This window comes from Meriones unguiculatus, chromosome X (genome assembly GCF_030254825.1).
Source record: "Meriones unguiculatus strain TT.TT164.6M chromosome X, Bangor_MerUng_6.1, whole genome shotgun sequence".
NCBI lineage: Eukaryota > Metazoa > Chordata > Mammalia > Rodentia > Muridae > Meriones > Meriones unguiculatus.
Genome location: NC_083369.1, coordinates 149706900 through 149728500, shown reverse-complemented (window position 1 = coordinate 149728500; position 21601 = coordinate 149706900). Strand labels below are relative to the sequence as shown.

At 37.5% G+C, this 21601-nt stretch overlaps 1 pseudogene; it reads left to right on the top strand.

The window, feature by feature from the left end:
• The window catches only part of LOC132649978 (uncharacterized), a 51209-nt pseudogene extending 30858 nt beyond the window's left edge, over nucleotides 1-20351 (top strand).
• The last annotated feature ends 1250 nt before the right edge of the window (nucleotides 20352-21601 follow it).

The window sequence follows — 21601 nt, the reverse complement described above, 5'->3', positions numbered from 1 at the left end:
CTGAACAACTTGTTACTAAATGACAGCTGGGTCAGGGAAGATATAAAGAAAGAAATTAAAGTCTTTCTAGAAATCAATGAAAATGAAGACACAACATACCCAAACTTGTGGGACACAAGGAAAGCAGTGCTAAGAGGAAAGTTCATAGCACTAAGTGCCTTCAAGAAGAAATTTGAGACAGCTCATTCAAGCACCTTAATGGCTCACTTAAAAACCCTAGGAAAAGAAGAAGCAGACACACCAAGAAGGAGTAGACAGCTGGGAATAATCAAACTCAGGGCTGAAATCAATCAATTGGAAACAAATAAAACAATTCAAAGAATCAATGAAACCAAGAGCTGGTTTTTTGAGAAAATCAACAAGATTGACAAACCCTTAGCCAAGCTAACTAAAAGGCAGAGAGACACCACCCAAATAAACAAAATCAGAAATGGAAATGCGGATATAACTACAGACACTGAGGAAATCCAAATAATCATTAGGACTTACTTCAAAAGTCTATATGCCACAAAATTTGAAAATCTAAATGAAATGGACAATTTTCTTGATCGATTCCACTTACCAAAGCTGAATCAGGACCAGGTAAATCAACTAAATAGTCCTATATCCCCCAAAGAAATAGAAGCAGTCATCAAAAGTCTCCCATCCAAAAAAAGCCCAGGACCAGATGGCTTCAGCGCAGAATTCTACCAGACCTTCAAAGAAGAGCTAACACCAATTCTCTTCAAACTATTCCACAAAATCGAAACAGAAGCAACATGACCAAACTCATTCTATGAAGCCATAGTCACCTTGGTACCTAAACCTCACAAAGACTCAACAAAGAAAGAGAATTTCAGGCCAATCTCCCTTATGAACATTGATGCAAAAATACTTAATAAAATACTTGCAAACCGAATCCAAGAACACATTAAAGATATTATCCACTATGACCAAGTAGGCTTCATCCCAGGTATGCAGGGGTGGTTCAATATACGGAAATCCATCAATGTGATCCACCATATTAACAAACTGAAAGAAAAAAACCACATGATCATCTCCCTAGATGCTGAAAAAGCATTTGACAAAATCCAACATCCATTCATGTTTAAAGTATTGGAGAGATCAGGGATACAAGGCACAAATCTAAACATAGTAAAGGCGATATACAGCGAGCCTATAGCCAACATCAAACTGAACGGAGGGAAACTTAAAGCAATCCCACTAAAATCAGGGACAAGACAAGGCTGCCCACTCTCTCCATATCTCTTCAACATAGTGCTGGAAGTCCTTGCTAGAGCAATAAGACAGTTGAAGGAGATCAAGGGGATACAAATTGGAAAGGAAGAAGTCAAATTATCACTATTTGCTGATGATATGATAGTATACATGAGTGACCCCAAAAACTCTACCAGGGAACTCCTACAGCTGATAAACACCTTCAGCAAAGTGGCCGGATACAAAATCAACTCAAAAAATCAGTAGCCCTCCTGTATACAAAAGACAAAAGGGCTGAGAAAGAAATTAGGGAAACAACACCCTTCACAATAGCCACAAATGACATAAGGTACTTCGGAGTAACACTAACCAAGGAAGTCAAAGACTTGTATGAAAAAATTTCAAGTCTCTGAAGAAAGAATTAGAAGATATGAGAAGATAGAAAGATCTACCGTGCTCATGGCTTGGCAAGATTAACATAGTAAAAATGGCCATCTTACCAAAAGCAATCTACAGATTCAATGCAATGCCCATCAAATTACCAACACAATTCTTTACAGACCTGGAAAGAAAAATTCTCAACTTCATATGGAATAACAAGAAACCCAGAATTGCTAAAACAATCCTCTACAATAAAAGATCTTCTGGAGGTATCTCCATCCCTGATCTTAGGTTGTACTATAGAGCAACAGTTTTAAAAACTGCATGGTACTGGCATAGAAACAGAATGGTGGATCAATGGAACTGAACAGAGGACCCAGAAATAAACCCACATACTTACGGAAACCTGATCTTTGACAAAGACGCCAAAACCATTCAATGGAAAAAAGATAGCATCTTCAACAAATGGTGCTGGTCCAACTGGATGTCTACATGTAGAAAAATGAAAATAGATCCATACTTATCACCCTGTGCAAAACTGATGTCCAAGTGGATCAAAGACCTCAACATAAAACCAGACACATTAAATTGGCTTGAAAAAAAAGTGGGAAATACCCTAGAACTCGTTGGTACTGGAGAAAAGTTCCTGAACAGAACAACAACAGCACAGGCTCTAAGAGAAACAATCAATAAATGGGACCTCATGAAACTGAAAAGCTTCTGCAAAGCAAAAGACACCGTCATCAAAACAAAGTGACCGCCTACAGATTGGGAAAGAATCTTCACCAACCCTTTATCTGACAGAGGGCTAATATCCAGCATATATAAAGAACTAAAGAACCTGAAAAGCAGCAAACCAAGTAATCCACTTAAAAAATGGGGAACAGAGCTAAACAGAGAATTCTCTGTAGAGGAATACTGAATGGCAGAGAAGCACTTAAAGAAATGCTCAACCTCACTAGCCATTAGGGAAATGAAAATCAAAACAACCCTGAGATTTCACCTTGCACCCATGAGAATGGCCAAGATCAAAAGCTCAAGTGCAACACATGCTGGAGAGGTTGTGGAGAAAGGGGAACCCTTCTCCACTGCTGGTGGGAATGTAAACTTGTACAACCACTCGGGAAATCCATCTGGCTTTTTCTCAGACAACTAGGAATAGTGCTTCCTCAAGATCCAGCCATACCACTCCTGGGCATATATCCAAAAGAGGCTCAAGTACACAAAAAGGACATTTGCTCAACCATGTTTGTAGCATTTGTAGCAGCTGTATTTGCTTTTTTTTTTTTTTTTTTCAATGCAGTTTATTCAGGAACCTTGAACAATCCTCGGACCCTGGGGAAAGCCAACCCACAGCTTAAATAGCCTCTGGGTAGCCAACCCAGGCATGCCACGTGGGCAATGCAGATAGGTCCACATACATGGAAGCAAGCCAGATCCTCATCCTTAGCCAAAGGTGGAATTGTTCGTGACAGAGAGCACTCACCATCGGGAAGGTGGAAGGCGGAAACCAGCTCCATCTTTAAGGCATGCAGCTTTATTTGTAATAGCCAGAAGCTGGAAACAACCCAGATGCCCCTCAACTGAAGAATGGATGCAGAAATTGTGGTACATCTACACAATGGAATATTACTCAGCAATGTAAAATAAGGAAATCATGAAATTTGCAGGTAAATGGTGGGATCTGGAAAGGATCATCCTGAGTGAGTTGTCCCAGAAGCAGAAAGACCCACATGGTATATACTCACTCATATAGACATACAACATAGGACAAACACTATAACCTGTGCATCTAAAGAAACTAAGCAAGAGAGAGGACCCTAACTAAAATGTCCAATCCCCATCCAGATAGGCAAAGAGGATGGACATCAGAAGAAGAAGAAAACAGGAAACAACCTAGGAACCTACCACAGAGGGCCTCTGAAAGCCTCTGCCCTTCAGACTATCAAAGCAGATGCCGAGCCTGATGGGCAACTGTTGGGCAGAGTGAATGGAATCTTAGGTAAGAACTGGGAAATAGTAAGAGCTGGAGAGGACAGGGTCTCCACAAGGAGAGCAACAGAACAAGAAAATTTGAACACAGGGAACTTCCCAGAGACTCATACTCCAACCCAGGTCTATTCATAGAGATAACCCAGAACCCCTGCACAGATGTAGCCCAGGGTAGTTCAGAGTCCAATTGGGTTACATAGTAATGTGAAGAGGGACTGTCTCTGACACAATCTGATTGGACTGCTCTTTGATCACCTCCCCCTGCAGGGAGCAGCCTTACCAGGCCATAGTAGAGGACAATGCAGCCACTTTTGATGTGAACTGATAGACTAAGTTCAGAAAGGAGAGGAGAACCTTCCCTATGAGTGGACTTGGGGAGCGGCATGCATGCAGAGGGAGGAGGGTGCGTGGGATCAGGAGGGGAGGCGGGAGGTGCTTATGGGGGGATGCAGAATGAATAAAGTGTAATTGATGAAAAATTAAAACAAAAGAATATATCAAATAACAGAATTATACTTTCTTGATGAGATTTTCTTATTAATGTAGTTTATTTAATAGTATGCCGTCATACAAATATTCCCAGTTTAAAAAGTGGTCTGTTTTGTAAAAGAATGTATAAGAATGTTACAAATTAAATGCAGATTTAGATCCGATAAAATAAAGATCATTTTCTCATGTGCTTCCAATCCAGAATAACTGAAAATTATAGCGTTAAATTTCTCTAGTTTATGAAACGGAGAAATGATTCAGTAGTTCTTGCAGAGGATTTGGGTTCGATTCCCAGCACCCACAAGACAACCTCACAATAGCCTATAATAACTGCAGTTCCAAGGGATCAAACATGTTCTTCTGGCCTTTAGGCAGCAGTCACAGAGGTGGGATACATACATGCAGACATTCATTCACTCACACATGAAAAAAATCTTTTTAAAATATCTTAAAAAAATTAACAGTCACTGGCCATACTCATTGTGTTCAGAGTCTGAATTTTTTTATTATTAATTACAGTTTATTCATTTGTATCCCAGCTGTAGCCTCCTCCCTCATCCCCTACCAATCCCACTCTCTCTCCCTCCCCATGTCCACTGATAGAAGAGGTCCTCCTCCCCTTCCATCTGACTGTAGCCTATCAGGTTTCATCAGGAGTGGCTGTAATGTCTTCCTCTGCGGCCTGGTAAGGAGACTCCAGAGCCAGCCACTGATTTCATGTCAGAGACATTTCCTGTTCCCATTATTAGGGAACCCACTTGGAGACTGAGTTGCTATGGGCTAAATCTGTGCAGGGCTACTAGGTTATCTCCATGCCTGGTCCTTAGTTGGAGTATCAGTCTCAGAAATGACTTTTTACCCAGATTTTTTGGTTATGTTGCTCTCCTTGTGGCGCTCCTGTCCTCTCCTGGTATTTCTCCAATAAAAGGCTCCTTCACTGTCAATACAATAATAATTATGAAATTATGAAAACTCCTAGGTAAAATATACATGTGCAGCGTCCAGTCCCTGCGTATTTAGCAAGTCAGGAGAAAGTCATTTCTTAATTCCATCATGATGTCATAATACCATTATGATATCATAATATGATAGTGATGCCATAATTCCATGGTGATGACATAGTCCCTTTATGATTTCATATTCTATTATGATGTCATAATTCCATTCTGATATCATCATAACATAATTCCATAGTGAAGTCATAATCCTTTTATGAAATCATAATACCATTGTAATTTCATAATTCAAAATGATGTCATAATTCCATAATGATGTCATAATTCCTTTCTGATGCCAAAATTCCATTGAGATGTCATTATTCCATTATGATGTCATAATCCCATTATGCTGTCATAATCCCATGATGCTGTCATACTTAAAAAAATAGTGCATATGTGAAGTCATAATAGCCTTGTGAAATCATAGAATCTATAAGGTTATCATGAGAGAATAAAGATGTCATAATGTCATTTTAATGAAATGATAACTTCATAATTTTATTATGAAGACTTTCCATTATGATGTCAAAATTCCTTTCGGATGTCATAATACCATTACGATGTTGTAATTCCGTTATGATATCATACTACCATTATAGTGGCATAATTCCATAAGTAATACATAATAATAATGTGATGTCAAAATTCCATTGTAATGTCATACTTCCTTTAAGATGTCATAATGAAGTCATAATTCCATTGTGATGATGTTATTCTGTTATGATGTTATAATTCTTAGTACCATTGTGATGTCATAATACCCTTGTGATGTCACCATAGTAGCTTTGTGACGTCACAATGTATTTGTGATGTCCGAATTGTACCATTGTGAAGTCATAATGCCATTGTGATTACATCATAGTACCATTGTGATGTCATAGTACATTTGGAATATCACACTACTACCGTTGTGATGTCACAATTAAAATGTAATGTCATTATTCTCTATTGATGTCAAAATCGAACCATTTTGAGGTCACGATGCTGTCATACTAGCACCATTGTTATGTCATAACACCCTACCGATATCACAATAGCAGCACTGTGATGTCATAATAGTACCATTGTGATATCTCAAGTCAATGGTAATGTCAGAATTCTCTAGTATTGTCACAAACACAAAATTGTGCTTTCACAAAAGATCGTGATGTCCTACTTGTACCACCATTATGTCATAATACCCTTGTGATGTCCCAATAGTAGCATTGTGATGTCCCAATACCTTTGTCTATATTGTGATGTCATAATGCTATTATGACTACACAATTGTACATTTTGATATCAAAATACAATTGTGATGTCACAATAGTACTATTGTGATGTAACCATTCAATTGTAATGTCATAATTTTCCAGGGATGTCACCATGAAACCAGTGTGATGTCACAATGAGATTGTGATGTCCTTCTAGAACCATTGTGATGTCACAATATGATTGTGATGTCTTACTGGTAATGTTGTGATGTCACAATATTATTGTGATGTCATAATTCACTTCTGATGTCACAGTAGTAGCGTGGTAATGTCACAGTTCAATTGTAATGTCATACTTCTCCAGGGATGTCACAATGAAACCAGTGTGATGTCACAGTGAGATTGTGATGTCCTCCTAGAACCATTGGCATGTCATAATTTCACAATACGTTTGTGATGTCCTACTAGTTCCATTAAGATGTAATAAACCTATTGCCATGTCACAATGTCTTTGTGATATCTTAGTAGTACCACTGTGATGTTATAATGACTTTGTGACTACAGAATAGTACCATTGTGATGTCATTGTTCATTTGTTATATCACAATACTACCATTGTGATGTCATAATTCAATTGTAATATCCTAATTCTCTATTGATGTCACATTAGTACCATTGGGATGTCACAATAAGATTGTGACATACTGGTGGAATAATTGTGGTGTTATAATTCCCTTGTGATTTCACAATATTAGCATTGTGATGTCACAATATCGTTGTAACATCCTAATAGTATCATTGTGACATCATAATGGCATTATGATTAGACCATTGTACATTGTGATATCATTATACAATTGTGATGTCACAAAAGGACTATTGTGATGTAACCACTCAATTGTAATGTGCTAATTCTCCAGGGATGTCACAATGAAACCAGTGTGATATCACAATGAGATTGTGATGTCCTACTAGAACCATTATGATGTCATAATATCCTTGCGATATCTCAATAGTAGCATTGTGTTCTCACAATGTGTTTCTGATATCCCAATAGTACCATTGTGATGTCATCATGCCATTATGACTAGAGAATATAACCATTGTGATATTATAGTACAATTGTTATGTCATAATAATATCACTGTGATGTCACCAGTCAATTATAATGTCATAATTCTCAATTGTCACAATCGAACCATTGTGATGTCACAATACGATCGTGGTGTCCTACTAGTACCATTGTTATGTCATAATAAACTTACTATATCACAATAGTAACATTACGATGTCACAATGTCTTTGTTTTATACTTATAGTACCATTGTGATGTCATAATACCATTGTGACGAATGAATAGTACAATTGTTATGTCACAGTACAATTTGGATGTCACAATAGTACCATTGGAATGTCACAATAGGATTGTAACGTCATAATTCTCTAGGGATGTCACAATCACACAGTTATCATGTCACAATATGAACGTGATGTCGCACTAGTACTATTGTTATGTCATGATACCCTAGCGATGTCACAATAGTAGAATTGTGAGGTCACAATATCCTTGTGATATCCTAATAAGACCATTGTGATATCATAATGCCATTGAAACTAGAGAAGAGTTCCATTGTGATGTCATACTAAAGTTTTGATGTCACGATAGTACCATTGTGATGTAACAATTAAATTGTAATGTCATAATTCTCTAGTGAAGTCACAATCGAATGATTGTAATGTCACAACATGATTGTGATGTCCTACTAGTACCATTGTGATGTCACAACATGGTTGTGATGTCCTACTGATAACGTTTTGATTCTCACAATATTATTGTGCTGTCCTATTAGTACAGTTGTGATGTCATAATTCACTTCTGATGTCACAATAGTAACATTGTGATGTCACAATTCAATTGTAATGTCATAATTCTCTGGTCATGTCACAATCGAACCATTGATATGTCACAATCCGATTGTGACATCCTACTAGTGCCATTGAGATGTCGTAATAGACTTGCTATGTCATAACAGCAGCATGGTGATGTCACAATATCTTTGTGATATCCCAATGGTACCTTTGTCATATTAGAATGCCATTGTGACTAGAGAATAGTACCATTGTGATGTCATAAGACTACCATTGTGATGTCACAATTCAATTAAATGTCATAGTTCTAGAGTGATGTAAGAAGCGAACCATTGTGATGTTACAATACGTTTGTGATGTCCTACTAGTACCATTATGATGTAATAATCCTCTTGTGATTTCACAATATTAGCATTGTGGTGTCACAATGTCTTTGTGATATCCTAATAGTACCATTGTGATGTCATAATGACCTTGATATATCATAATATTCGCATTGTGATGTCACAATGTCTTTGTGATTTCCCAATAGTACATTTCTCATATCAGAATTTGATTTTGACTAGAGAATTGTAACATTGTGATTTTATATTACAATTGTGATGTCACAATACTACCATTGTCATGTCACAAGTCAAATGTAATGTCATAATTCCCTACTAGTACCCTTGTGGTGTCCTACTAGTACAATTGCGGTGTCCTACTAGTAACATTTTGATGTCACAATATCATTGTGATACTTCACTAGTAGAGTTGTGATTTCACGGTATGATTTTGACGCCCTGCTTGTAGAGTTGTGATGTCATAATTTCCTTGTGAGGTAACAATAGTAGCATTGTGATGTCACATTGTATTTGTGATATCCTAATATTACCATTGTGATGTAATAATGCCAGTGTTACTAGAGAAGAATACAATTGTGATGTCATAGTACAATGGTTTTTCACAATAGTACCATTGTGATGTCACAATTCAATTGTAATATCATAATTCTCTAGTGATGCCACAAGCAAACAATTGTGATGTCACAATACAATTGTGATGTTCTACTAGTACCATTGAGATATTATAATACCCTTGTGATGTCACAATAGTAGCATTGTGATGTCATATTGTCTTTGTGATATCCTACTAGTACCATTGTGATGTCATAATACACTATTGATTTTACAATAGTAGCTTTTTTACTTCACAATATCTTTGTGATATCCTAATAGTACCACTGTGATGTTATATTGCAATTGGGCCTAGAGAATAGTACTACTGTGTTGTCATAGTACAATTGTGATGTCACAATAGTACCTTTGAGTACCATTGTGATGTCACAATTCAATTGTAATGTCATAATTTTCTACTGATGTCACAGTCGATCCATTGTGACATCACAGTATGATTTTTATGCCTAATAGTACCATCGAGATGTCACAATTCAATAGTAACATCATAATTCCCTAGTGGTGTCCCAAGAGAAATATTGTGATGTCACAATACGATTGTGGTGTCCTATAAGTAATATTGTGGTGTCACAATATCATTGTGTTATCATACAAGTAACATTATAATGTCACAATACCATTGTGCTATCTTGGTAGTACAATTGTGATGTCATAATTCCCTTGTGATGTCATCATAGTAGCATTGTGATGTCTCAATGTCTCTGTGATTTCATAATATTACCATTGTGATATAAGAATGCCATAGTGACTAGAGAAGAGTACCATTGTGATATCATAGTTCAATTGTCATGTCACAATACAATTGTGATGACTTACTAGTAAGATTGTGATGTCACAATAGTAGCATTGTGATATTACCATGTCTCTGCAATATTCTAATAGTACCATTGTGATGTCATATTGCCACTGTGACTAGAGTACAGTACCAATGTGATGTCAACGTACAATTGTGAAGTCACAATAGTAGCATTACCTATTGATGTCACATTCGTACCATTGTGATGTCACAATATGATATTGACATCCTACTAGAACCATTGTGATCTCATAATACCCTTGTGATGTCACAATAGAAACATTCTGTCATTATATCTTTGTGATACCCTAATAGTACTATTGTCATGTCATTGTGCCCTGAGAATAGTACCATTATGATGTCAAAGTACAATTGTAATGTCACAATAGTACCATTTTGATGTCCTGATTCCATGGTAATGTCATAATTTTTTGTGAAGTCACAATCAAACCCTTGTGATGTCACAATATGACCACGTTATCCTATTTGTTCCATTGTGATGTCATAATACCCTTTCGATGTCACATTAGTAGCATTGTGAATTTACAATATCGTTGTGATATCCTAATAGTACTATTGTAATGTCACAATACCATTGTGACTTGAGAATAGTATCATTGTGATGTCATAGTACGATTGTGATGGGACAATAGTACCATTGTGATGTGCAAATTCAATTATAATGTCATAATTCTCTAGGTATGTCACAATCACAGCATTGTGATGTCGAAATATGATTGTGATATCCTACTAGTACCATTGTGATGTCATAATACACTAACGATATCACAATAGTAGCTTTTTGAAGTCACAATGTTTCTTTGATATCCTAATAAAACCGTTATGATATCATAATGCCATTGGACTGGACAGTAGTACCATTGTGACATCATAGTACAATTGTGACATTGCAGTAGTACCGTTGTGATGTCACAATACCATTGTGATCTCTTACTAGTACCATTGTGATGTCTCAATTTTCTTGTGATGTCACAATAGTAACATTGTGATTTCATAATGTCTTTGTGTTGTTCTAATAGTACCATTGTGTAGTCATAATGCCATTGTGACTAGAGAATAGTACCATTGTGATATCAAAGTACAATTGTGATGTGACATTGATGCCATTGTGATGTCACAAGTGAAATGTTATGTCATAATTCTCTAGTAATGTCACAATTGAACCACTGTGATGTCACAGTACGATTATGGTATCCTACTAGTAATATTATGATATCATAATATGATTTTGATTTCCTAAAAGTAAATTCGTAATATCAAAATACCATTGTGCTGTCTTGGTATCACAATTTTAATGTCATTCTTCCCGTGTGATGTCACAATAGTAGCATTGTGATGTCACAATGTTATTGTGATAACCTAATAATACCATTGTAATTTCATAATTCATTTGTGATGTCACAATTGTACCATTGTGATGTCACCATTTAATTGTAATGTCATAATTCTCTAGAGAAGTCACAATGAAACCATTGTGATGTCACAAAACGAATGTGACGTCCTGCTGGTACCATTGTGATTTCAGTCTTTCCTTGCGATGACAAAATAGCAGCCTTTTGAAGTTATAATATCTTTGTGATATCCTAGTAGTGCCACACAAACTCAAAGTGTCGTCTGTGTAGCATGACAATGGTCATGCTGCTAGATGGGAGATACGTTTCCCTTGGAAATAGGCTCCCTGGAGGGCTCTGGCAAAGTGTTGCCCCTGGCCACCTAAGCCAAAAAGACGTACTCCGAGATTCCTATGCTTCCTCGGTTGCGGGGTTGGATTAATGAGGTTTTTGTTGTTTCTCTATGATTCTTGGAATAGCACAATTAACTATTCAAGGAAACACATTTCTGATAGATTATTAAAAGCTTTAGCAAGAATAGAGTGTATGAAAAATAAAATCTTAGGAGAACTAATGAATCAGATTCAGTATCAGGAATTGCTTGTGGAAAATCCAGATATTATAGGTAATGAAAGAGCAAGAGCTTTAGGTCTTTCTAAGGAAAATATTTCATCAGGATCTGTCAAGATAAATGCTCGGGGTATTCTCACTGCAGTCATTCATGGCAGGAAGCATTACAAGATTAGGGGAAAATAGCGGGCTCCTCCTTTAGGGAGAGATAGCATGGGAAAGCACAAACCTACTGCAAAACCATTACCATACACAGGTGTTTATGATGAAGCAGGAAGAAGATGGGTAAACATAGGAGGTCAGAAGGTTTTATATTATACTACGTTTTATGGACAGACTGGCTCGAGCTCGTCCCCCTTGGTGCCTTATCTCTAAGGAGGATAATAAATCTTTAGCAAGACAAATGGGAGGAGACCCCCTTGGTGCCTTGTCTCTAAGGAGGATCGTAAATCTTTAGCGGACTTGGCTTGGAGAACCATAACAGCCCCTGGCTTAGTTAGTAACAATAAAACTGCATAAATAACCACGAGTTTGAGGTTTTATGTCCTTTGTTTGCGTTAATTAAAAGCTTTTAGGCCAAGATTTCTTGTGGGCACTGGTTACACTTTCGAGTTAAAATGTAAACTTTGTATTGTTGGTAAAAGTCTATATGATCCGGGAAGTATGCTAACTTCAAGGTGCTTCTTTATATAATCACTATAAAAGTGTAAGCTTGACTTAAGTAAATTGCAGCAGATTCCAAGCCTTCTTGGTGTTGTGTCTGTCTGTCATCACCGAACCCGTGCCTTCCTGAATATCCAAATCCCTGATTCTCCCGCGGTTGTGGGACCCAACTGGGTCTGTCCGTGGCATAGTAGTACCACTGTGATGTCATTATGCCATTGTCACTAGAGAATAGTACCATTATGATGTCAGAGTACAACTGTGATGGCACAATAGTACCATTGTGATGTCACAATTCAATTCTAATGTAATAATTCCCTTGTAATGTCACAATCACACTATTCCGATTTCAGAGTAGGACTGTGATGTCCTACAAATACGATTGTGATGTCATAATTCCCTTACAATGTCACAATACTATCATTGCAATGTCACAATGTCTTTGTGATATACTAATAGTACCATTGTGATGTCACGATGCCTTTGTGACTAGGAAATAGTACCATTGTGATGTCATAGTACAATTGTGATGTCATAATAGTACCACTATGATGGCACAAGTCAATTGTAATCTCATAATTCTCTAGTGATGTCACAATTGAACCATTGTGATGTCACAGCATTATAATTATGATGTCCTTCTAGTACCATTGTGATGTCATAATACCCTTGTGATGTCACAATGTATTTGTGATATCTTAATAGAAACATTTTGATATCATAATGCCATTGTGACTGGAGAATAGTAATATTGTGATGTCATAGTACAATTCAGATGTCACAATGCTACTGCTATGATGTAACAATTCAATTGTAATGTCATAATTCCCTAGTCATTTCACAATCAAACAACTGTGATGTCACAATATGATTGTGATGTCCCACTAATACCATTGTGATGTCCCACTAATACCATTGTGATGTCATAATAAACTTGTGATGTCACAATAGTAGCGTTGTGATGCCTCAATGTCTTTCTGATATCCTAATTATACCATTTTGATGCAATAATGCCATTGTGACTAGCGAATATTACCATTGTGTTGTCATAGTACAATTGTGATGTGACAATACTACCATTGTCATGTCAGAAGTCAATTGCAATGTCACTATTCCTACTAAAGTCACAAGCACTCCATTGTGATGTCACAATGTTTTTGATGCCCTACCAGTACCTATGAGATGTCACAATTAAATACTATTGTCGTAATTCCCTAGTGGTGGCCAAATAGAAATATTGTGATGTCACAATATGATTGTGGTGTCCTATGAGTAACATTGTGATGTCACAATACTATTGTGATACTCTACTAGTAGAGTTGTGATGATCGTCCTGCTGGTAGTTATGATATCATAATTTCTTTGTGATAGAACAATAGTAGCATTGTGATGTCACAATGTATTTGTGATATCCTAATAGTACCATTGTGATGTACTAATGCCATTGCGACTAGAGAAGAATATCATTGTGATGTCATAGTGCAATTGTTTTGTCACGATAGTACCATTGTGATGTCACAATTCAATTGTAATGTCATAATTCTCTAGTGATGTCAAAATCGAACAATTGTGATATCACAATCTGATTGTGATGTTCTACTAGTACCATGTGATGTCATAATATACTTGCGATATCACAATAGTAGCATTATGATGTCATCTTGTCTTTGTGATATCCTAATAGTAACATTGTGATGTCATAATGCCACTGATAGTACCATTGTGATGTCATAGTACAATTGAATGTCACAATACTACCATTGTGATGTCACAATTTAATTGTAATGCCATAATTCCCCCATAATGATACAATTACACCATTGATATATCACAATAATATTTTGTTGCCCTACAAGTACCGTTGAGATGTAACAAGTCAATACTAATGTCACAATTCCTGAGTGGTGGCCCAATAGAAATATAGTGATGTCACAAATCAACTGTGGTGTCCTACTTGTAACGTTGTGATGTCACAATACGATTGTGATACTCTACTAGTACCGTTGTGATGTCACAATAGGATTTTGGTGTCCTATCCACAATTGGGATAGAACCATTGGGATGTCATAATACCCTTGTGATACCACAGTAGTAGCATTATGATGTCACAATGTCTTTGTGATTTCCTCATAGTACCATTGTGATGTCATAATGCCATTGTGAGTACAGGATAGTACCATTGTGATATCATAGAGCAATTGTGATGTCAAAATAGTACAATTGTGATTTCACAAGTCAATTGTAATGTCATAATTCCCTAGCAGTGTCACAATCATACCATTGTGATGTCACATTATGATTGTGATATCCTACTAATACCATTGTGATGACATAATACCCTATCAATTTCACAATAGTAGCTTTTTTGATGTCACAATATCTTTGTGATATCCTAATAGTACCATTGTGATGTTATATTGCCATTGTGACTAGAGAATAGTACCACTATGATGTCATAGTACAATTGTCATGTCACAATAGTATCATTGTGATGTCACAATATGATTGTGATGTCTTACTAGTACGATTGTGATGTCACATAGTAGCATTGTGATATCACAATGTCTCGGTATTATACCATCGTGATGTCATATTGCCATTATGACTAGAGTACAGTACCAATGTGATGTCAACGTACAATTGTGATGTCACAATACTAGCATTATCTAGTGATGTCACGATTGAACCATTGTGATGTCACAATTCAATTGTAATATCATAATTTTCTACTGATGTCACAGTTGATCCATTGTGATGTCACAATATGATTTTGGTGTCTTATTACTACGATGTCTTATTTCCATTGTGATGTCACAGTAGTAGCATTGTGATATCACAATGTCTTTGTTATATCCTAATAGTACCATCGTGATGTTATATTGCCATTGTGACTAGACTACAGTACCATTGTGATGTCATAGTACCATTGTGATGTCACAATAGTAAGTAGCATTGTGCTGTCACAATGTCTTTGTGATATCCTAATAGTACCATTGTAATGTCATAATGCCATTGTTACTAGAGAATAGTATCATTGTGATATCATAGTACAATTGTGATGTCACAATAGTACAATTGTAATGTCACAATTCAATTATAATCTCATAATTCTCTACTAATGTCACAGTGATACCATTGAGATGTCACAAGACAATTGTGATTTCCTACTAGAACCATTGTGATGTCATAATTCCCTTGTGATGTCACAATAACAGCATTGTGATGTCATAATATCTTTTTTGATATCCTAATAGTACCATCCTGATCTCATAATGGAACTGTGACAAAAGAATAGTACCATTGTAATGTCACAATAGTACCATTGTGTTTTCATAATTCCCGTGCGATGTCACAATAGTACCATTGTGATGTCAATATTCAATTGCAATGTCATAATTGACTAGTGACGTCACAATTGAACAATTGTAATTTCACAATATGATTGTGTTGTCCCACTAGTACCATTATGACGTCATAAAACCTTTGCAATGTCACTATAGAAGCATTTTGATGTCACAATAACTTTGTGCTATCCTAATAGTGATGTCATAATGCCATTGTGACTTGAGAAAAGTACCATTTTCATGTCATAGTACAATTGTCATGTCACAACAGTATAATTGTGATGGCACAAGTCAATTGTAACATTATAATTCTCTAGTAATGTCACAATCACACCATTGTGATGTCACAATACTATTTTGATGCCCTAATAGTACTATTGAGATGTCACAATTCAATAGTAACATCTTACTTCCCTAGTTGTGGCCCAATAGATATATTGTGCTGTCACAATGCGATTGTGGTGTCATACTAGTAACATTGTGATATCACAATACGAGTATCATACCCTAAAAGTAATTTGTAATGTCACAATATCATTGTGCTGTCTTGTTGAACAATTGTAATGTCATAATTCTCTTGTGATGTCACAATGTCTTTGTGATATCCTAATAGTACCATTGTGATGCCATAATGCCATTGTGACTAGAGAACAGTATCACTGTGATGTCATAGTACAATTGTTATGTCACAATATTACCATTGTTATGTCACAATTCAATTGTAATGTTGTAATTTTTACTGATGCAAAATCGAACCATTTTGATGTCACAATAAGATTGTGATGTCTTACTAGTAACATTGTGATGTCATAATTTCCTTGTGACATCACAATAGTAGCATTGTGATGTCACAATGTCTTTATGATATCATAATAGTACAACTATGCTGTCATAATGCCATTGTGACTACAGAATAGTACCATTGTGATGTCATAGTACAACTGTGATGTCACAATAGTACTGTTGTGATGTCACAATTCAATTGTAATGTCAGAATTCTCTAGTGATATCACAATCCAACCATTGTGATGTCACAATATGATTGTGATGTCCTACTAGTACTATTGTGATAAGGCAGACCTCACTGTCTCTTCCATGCAGTTCAAGTCCAGAATTACACCTTCATCTGTGGTTTGCACAGAGGAGGAAACCTCGCAAGAGAGACACGGTGTCATCATACCCAGAACAATGGAATACTTCTATGCTGGATTTTACTCAGACTAAGCTACAGTGGACTTTCGGTGATTGGTGATTTGGTAGCAGTTGTTCATCATCTCAAAGCAAGGGGATATGTGGAAACGAGAGTGCCAAAGACTGTAAAAATGACAGTGGTACATCAAATCCACACATTCCCACACAGAAGTGGAATTGTGTAGCACATTGACACTTTGTTCAGGCTTTTTTTACATGGAATGTCGATTGTGCAGGATTTGGTTTTTATGTCTTCTTGGGGGTGTTTTGTCTTCGGGCGTGATGTTCTTTTGTCCTTTTGGCACACCATCGTATTAACTTGAATTAATCAGCTTTCTCAGTTTTTTATATTTAGTGTATCATTTACATATTAGAGAATAAGCATTGTCTACACATTGTAAACTTGGGTCTGAGGGGGAAACTGTGTATTACAAGCATAAAAACGTGGATTTATATCTTAAGGATTTTGAGCATATTGTGCATACAATACAGCTTTGGCATCTGACATAAACTGCCATAAGTGCTTTTGGGGAAAATGGGCAACATTTCGATAAATCTTTAAAGTTTTTGTCAATGATGTGAAAAAAAAAAGAATCTTTACAGTAACTTGTTTCTCTTAAGGTTGGCAGTCCCTAACATTTGGTCTTCCTATAAGAGAGATAAAAAGTAAAGCTTTTATATATTCCAGGTGGATTTCATTAACCACCGTCACTATCCTAGGACTGAAAATGCCAAAGATGACCTGTGATGTATAGATTGGGCTACTTTTGAACATCCCTTCCATTTGAGGACATCCTGGTGAACATCATAGATGCCAGGAAAGCCTGTGTATGAATATTAAGGCTCCTGGGCCTGAATTGACCACATATGTGTGTAACTCACTGACACTGATGATGAGAATTAGCTCTATAAAGTGGGGCTAGTAAGTGTGTGAGTGACTGTGAATGGCCATTAATCTCCTGGACTGTTAAAAAAGTATTTTCAAATGAAGCAAAACATGAGATAGGAATTCAAAATGTGGAGAGCCTGCAGCATGGCTTGGTGCTGGGCAGGAGCGTGTGACTGACAGAACTTCTTACTCAGAACCTTCCACTCTCTGGATGACACTCTTCCTTGACACACATTTCCCGTGACTTAGAAGAGGAGGTAATGACTGAATCCTCCCAACGGATCATGTCAGTGACACTAAAAGGTAAAAACACAAAATATGATGTATGAAGGCTTTCTGTTGGTTCATTACAAAATGCATGGGTTCAGCCAAGGCAGACCCCTTGTCTGCCACAGAAGCTCATCTGTCTGACCTGAAATCATTCTCCACCCCAATTTCTTTTCTGATTCAAAGCACACTACCCCTGCTGCCCCCTGCCTCAGACCTGCCTCAGCAAGACAGGGCCCATGGGAGAACCGAAGACACCATCTATTGTACACCCACCTTGTTGATGTATTTCCCAAGCAACGCAACTACTGCCTTCCCCCTTTTAGGAAGCGCAAGACACAGAAGATTCTGGAACACTGGGTAGCTGGTAGATAGTGTCTACTGCAAAGAAATCTCCTTTGTAGGCCCCTTAAAATTCTGCCTGTGCAAGGGTAATGGCATTATGTAAATAAATACTAGAATTACTGAGGAATTTCAACCCCTTCCTTTCTGTAAATGACTTATCAGCACATCCAGCATGATTTTATCATTTTCCTTATTGCTACAGTCAAAGATATGAATTGATGGAAGATCCAATTAAGTGTTTCATACTATTATTGTGAAGTGTAAGTATTGTGTCAAAGATGACGGTGGTTCTCCATACATTCTGTGTTGCATCCAAATGAAGCCAATTTTATCAAAGTGCAACACTGAATAAAGAGCAGAAACAGAATGCCCATATCCATGATTCCTCATCTTTCACTAACATATTGTTCTGTGGCCCTGGGCTGTGAACTTGGCACCTCACACACAGTAGGTGACCATCACTCCAATACCAATTTATATCTGTCCAGTTACAAGCAAAAGTTTAATTTTGTGCTCACACTGTTTTAATTGTGAACTATCACACATAACTCTCTCTAGAAATGAACACTGTGGAGAAAATAGGAAAGGGATGATGATGGTACCATCCCCATTACCTGCTCAACCCACCATCATTTTTTGTGCATGATTACAATATATATTCAGATGGTTAAAGAAGTCGTGTATGTGTGTGTGTGTGTGTGTGTGTGTGTGTGTGTGTGTGTGTGTGTGTTTTACATAAATGAGCAGACTGTGAACATTAGGTTTCTTTTGGCTTCTTTCTTCTGAATGGTTAAACAGATATGAAACTGTTCTAGTTAATGTCATGCGATCATCCACTACAATAATTTGCACATACCCCCATTTTGGAACATGCATTAAAGTTATTTAAAATCGTTGTGTTTTGCAAAAAAGGATGCAGTAAGAGTGACCATCAATGAGACTACAAATGCTTATTCTACCATTGGCTCCAAGTCTTGAGGTTCCTAGTCATCAAATAGAAACAGAGCAGCATGTGAGGTGTACAGTCAAATAGTGTCCAAACCCCCTTACAGTCGGGACTCCTGCCAGAGTCATATATATCAAGGCCTTTTATGCATATTTATCTATGGTGTAGGACCTGAATAGTGTATACAGACCACTTCAATAGAATATTGAAAGAGCAGGGACCACTGAGAGGATTAAGTGCTGTGTACACCATGATCTATAAGTATTCCCACACTTTTGTTATGTCCCCAGCTTGATATTACACTTGTTCTATCTCATGTTCAGATTTGCTGGGGCAAAGGAGTGGATCTGGAGACTGGCTGACTTCTCTGTAGCCTCCTGTCTTTGGGGTTTGGGATAATCATTGTGAGCAGCAGATTCTGGCACCTGTGAGAATTTGAAAATAAGCTTGTTCAGCTTCTGTACATCGGACTCTGGGAAGCTTATTGCATCAGGAGTTTGACATCTGTACTTCTGTGACAAGAAATCTGGTGCACAGCCCTGTCAACCCAAACTAGACCATGTCACCTGAATTTTGCTCAGCAGCATTAGGGTCAGCATCAAAAAAGCCCCGTCCATGAGATTCCAATACCGGGCTGCAAGGGCTCTGTCTTCATTCTGGTCCTCAGTAGCCTGTGTAGAATTATTTCTGTGATCTGGAACTGTGTGGCAGATCTCTACAGCAAAACCACCCTTTACTTTCCACCCATATTTCCAGGAAAGGAAGCAGGCTGATAAATGAGCACAGTGCTCATGTGCCCCCAATAGGTCACCAGACAACCACCCTGTCACTCCTTGGTGCTATTATGATCCTTGAAACCACAGAGGAATCTGAATGGCAGCATCCTTCCAAACAGGCCAATCAGAAGGTCTGAGAAGAGAGTGTTAGTGTTTGGAAAGTGTGCCAGGTGACTCCATGCACAAATGTCCTGCACCTACACAACACTGATGTAGTTTTCTATTTAAAATAAAATAGCTTTGATTTTGAGATTTTGTATGAATATAAAATCTTCCCTGACTGTTCATTGTGTTTCTTCTTTAAAGATATTCACACCCCAAACTCTGCCTCCTAAGATGATGTGTTCAAATCACACCAACTCCCAATAACCAGCAAAAATGCTGGTGAAATGAAAATGACTCAAATCAAAGAAGCAAACCTGAGGTGTGAGGTCTGTTGTTAAAGTGAAAAGCAACACTCTGGAATGTGAGCGTGCATCAGGTTGCAGACATTTAAGCCTCAATGTGTACAGAGGGCAGAGCAGAACGTGCGACCACATCACTGCTGAGAGGTCTGCTTTTTGTGGAGGGCAGGAAGGACAATTGTGCACTGAGGATGCTTAGCACATGAGTAAAATTACTCCCATGAACACTCTAATGCCTGGTGGGATCCACTGAGTATGATGCAGGCATTATGTTGGCGTGTGGAAGATCTCTTCTGCTTAGGAGTCCACTGTGCATGGCTGAGCCACAAGTATTCCCTGGGATCCACTCAGTCCAAAAGAGAAAACAAGTGTGACCATGGAAGGCATGAAACACCTTCTTCCTATTGGAGACTCGGAGAAGGGAGCTGGTTTCTGGAATCCAGTGTCCGTGTTTCTAAGGAGAGCTTCTGAATCTTACGGTTAGGGTTAGGGTCAGGGTTAGAATGATGTTTAGGGTTCAGGTTAGGGTTAGTGTAAGGGTTAGGGTTAGGGTTGGATTAGGGTTATGATTAGGGTTAGGGTTAGGGTGATGATTAGGGTTAGGGTTAGGTTTAGGGTTAGTGTAAGGGTAAGGGTTAGGTTAGAGTTAGGGTTTGGGTTTGGGGTAGAGTTTGCATTAGGCTGCGGGTTAGGGTAATGTTTAGGTTTCAGATTAGGGTGAGAGTTAGGGTTAGGGTAAGTGTTACTGTTAGGGTTAGGGTTCAGGTTGGGGTTAGGGTTCGATTTTGGTTTCAGGTTAGGGTTAGGCTTAGAGTTAGAGTTAGGTTTCAGAGTAGGGTTACAGTTAGTGTTAGGGTTATGGTTCGGGTTAGGGTTAAGGTTACATTTAAATTTAGAGTTAGGTTTAGGGTTCAGTTTTGGGCTCAGGTTCGGGTTAGGGTAAGTGTTAGGGCTAGGTTTATAGTTTGGTTACGGTTTAGGGT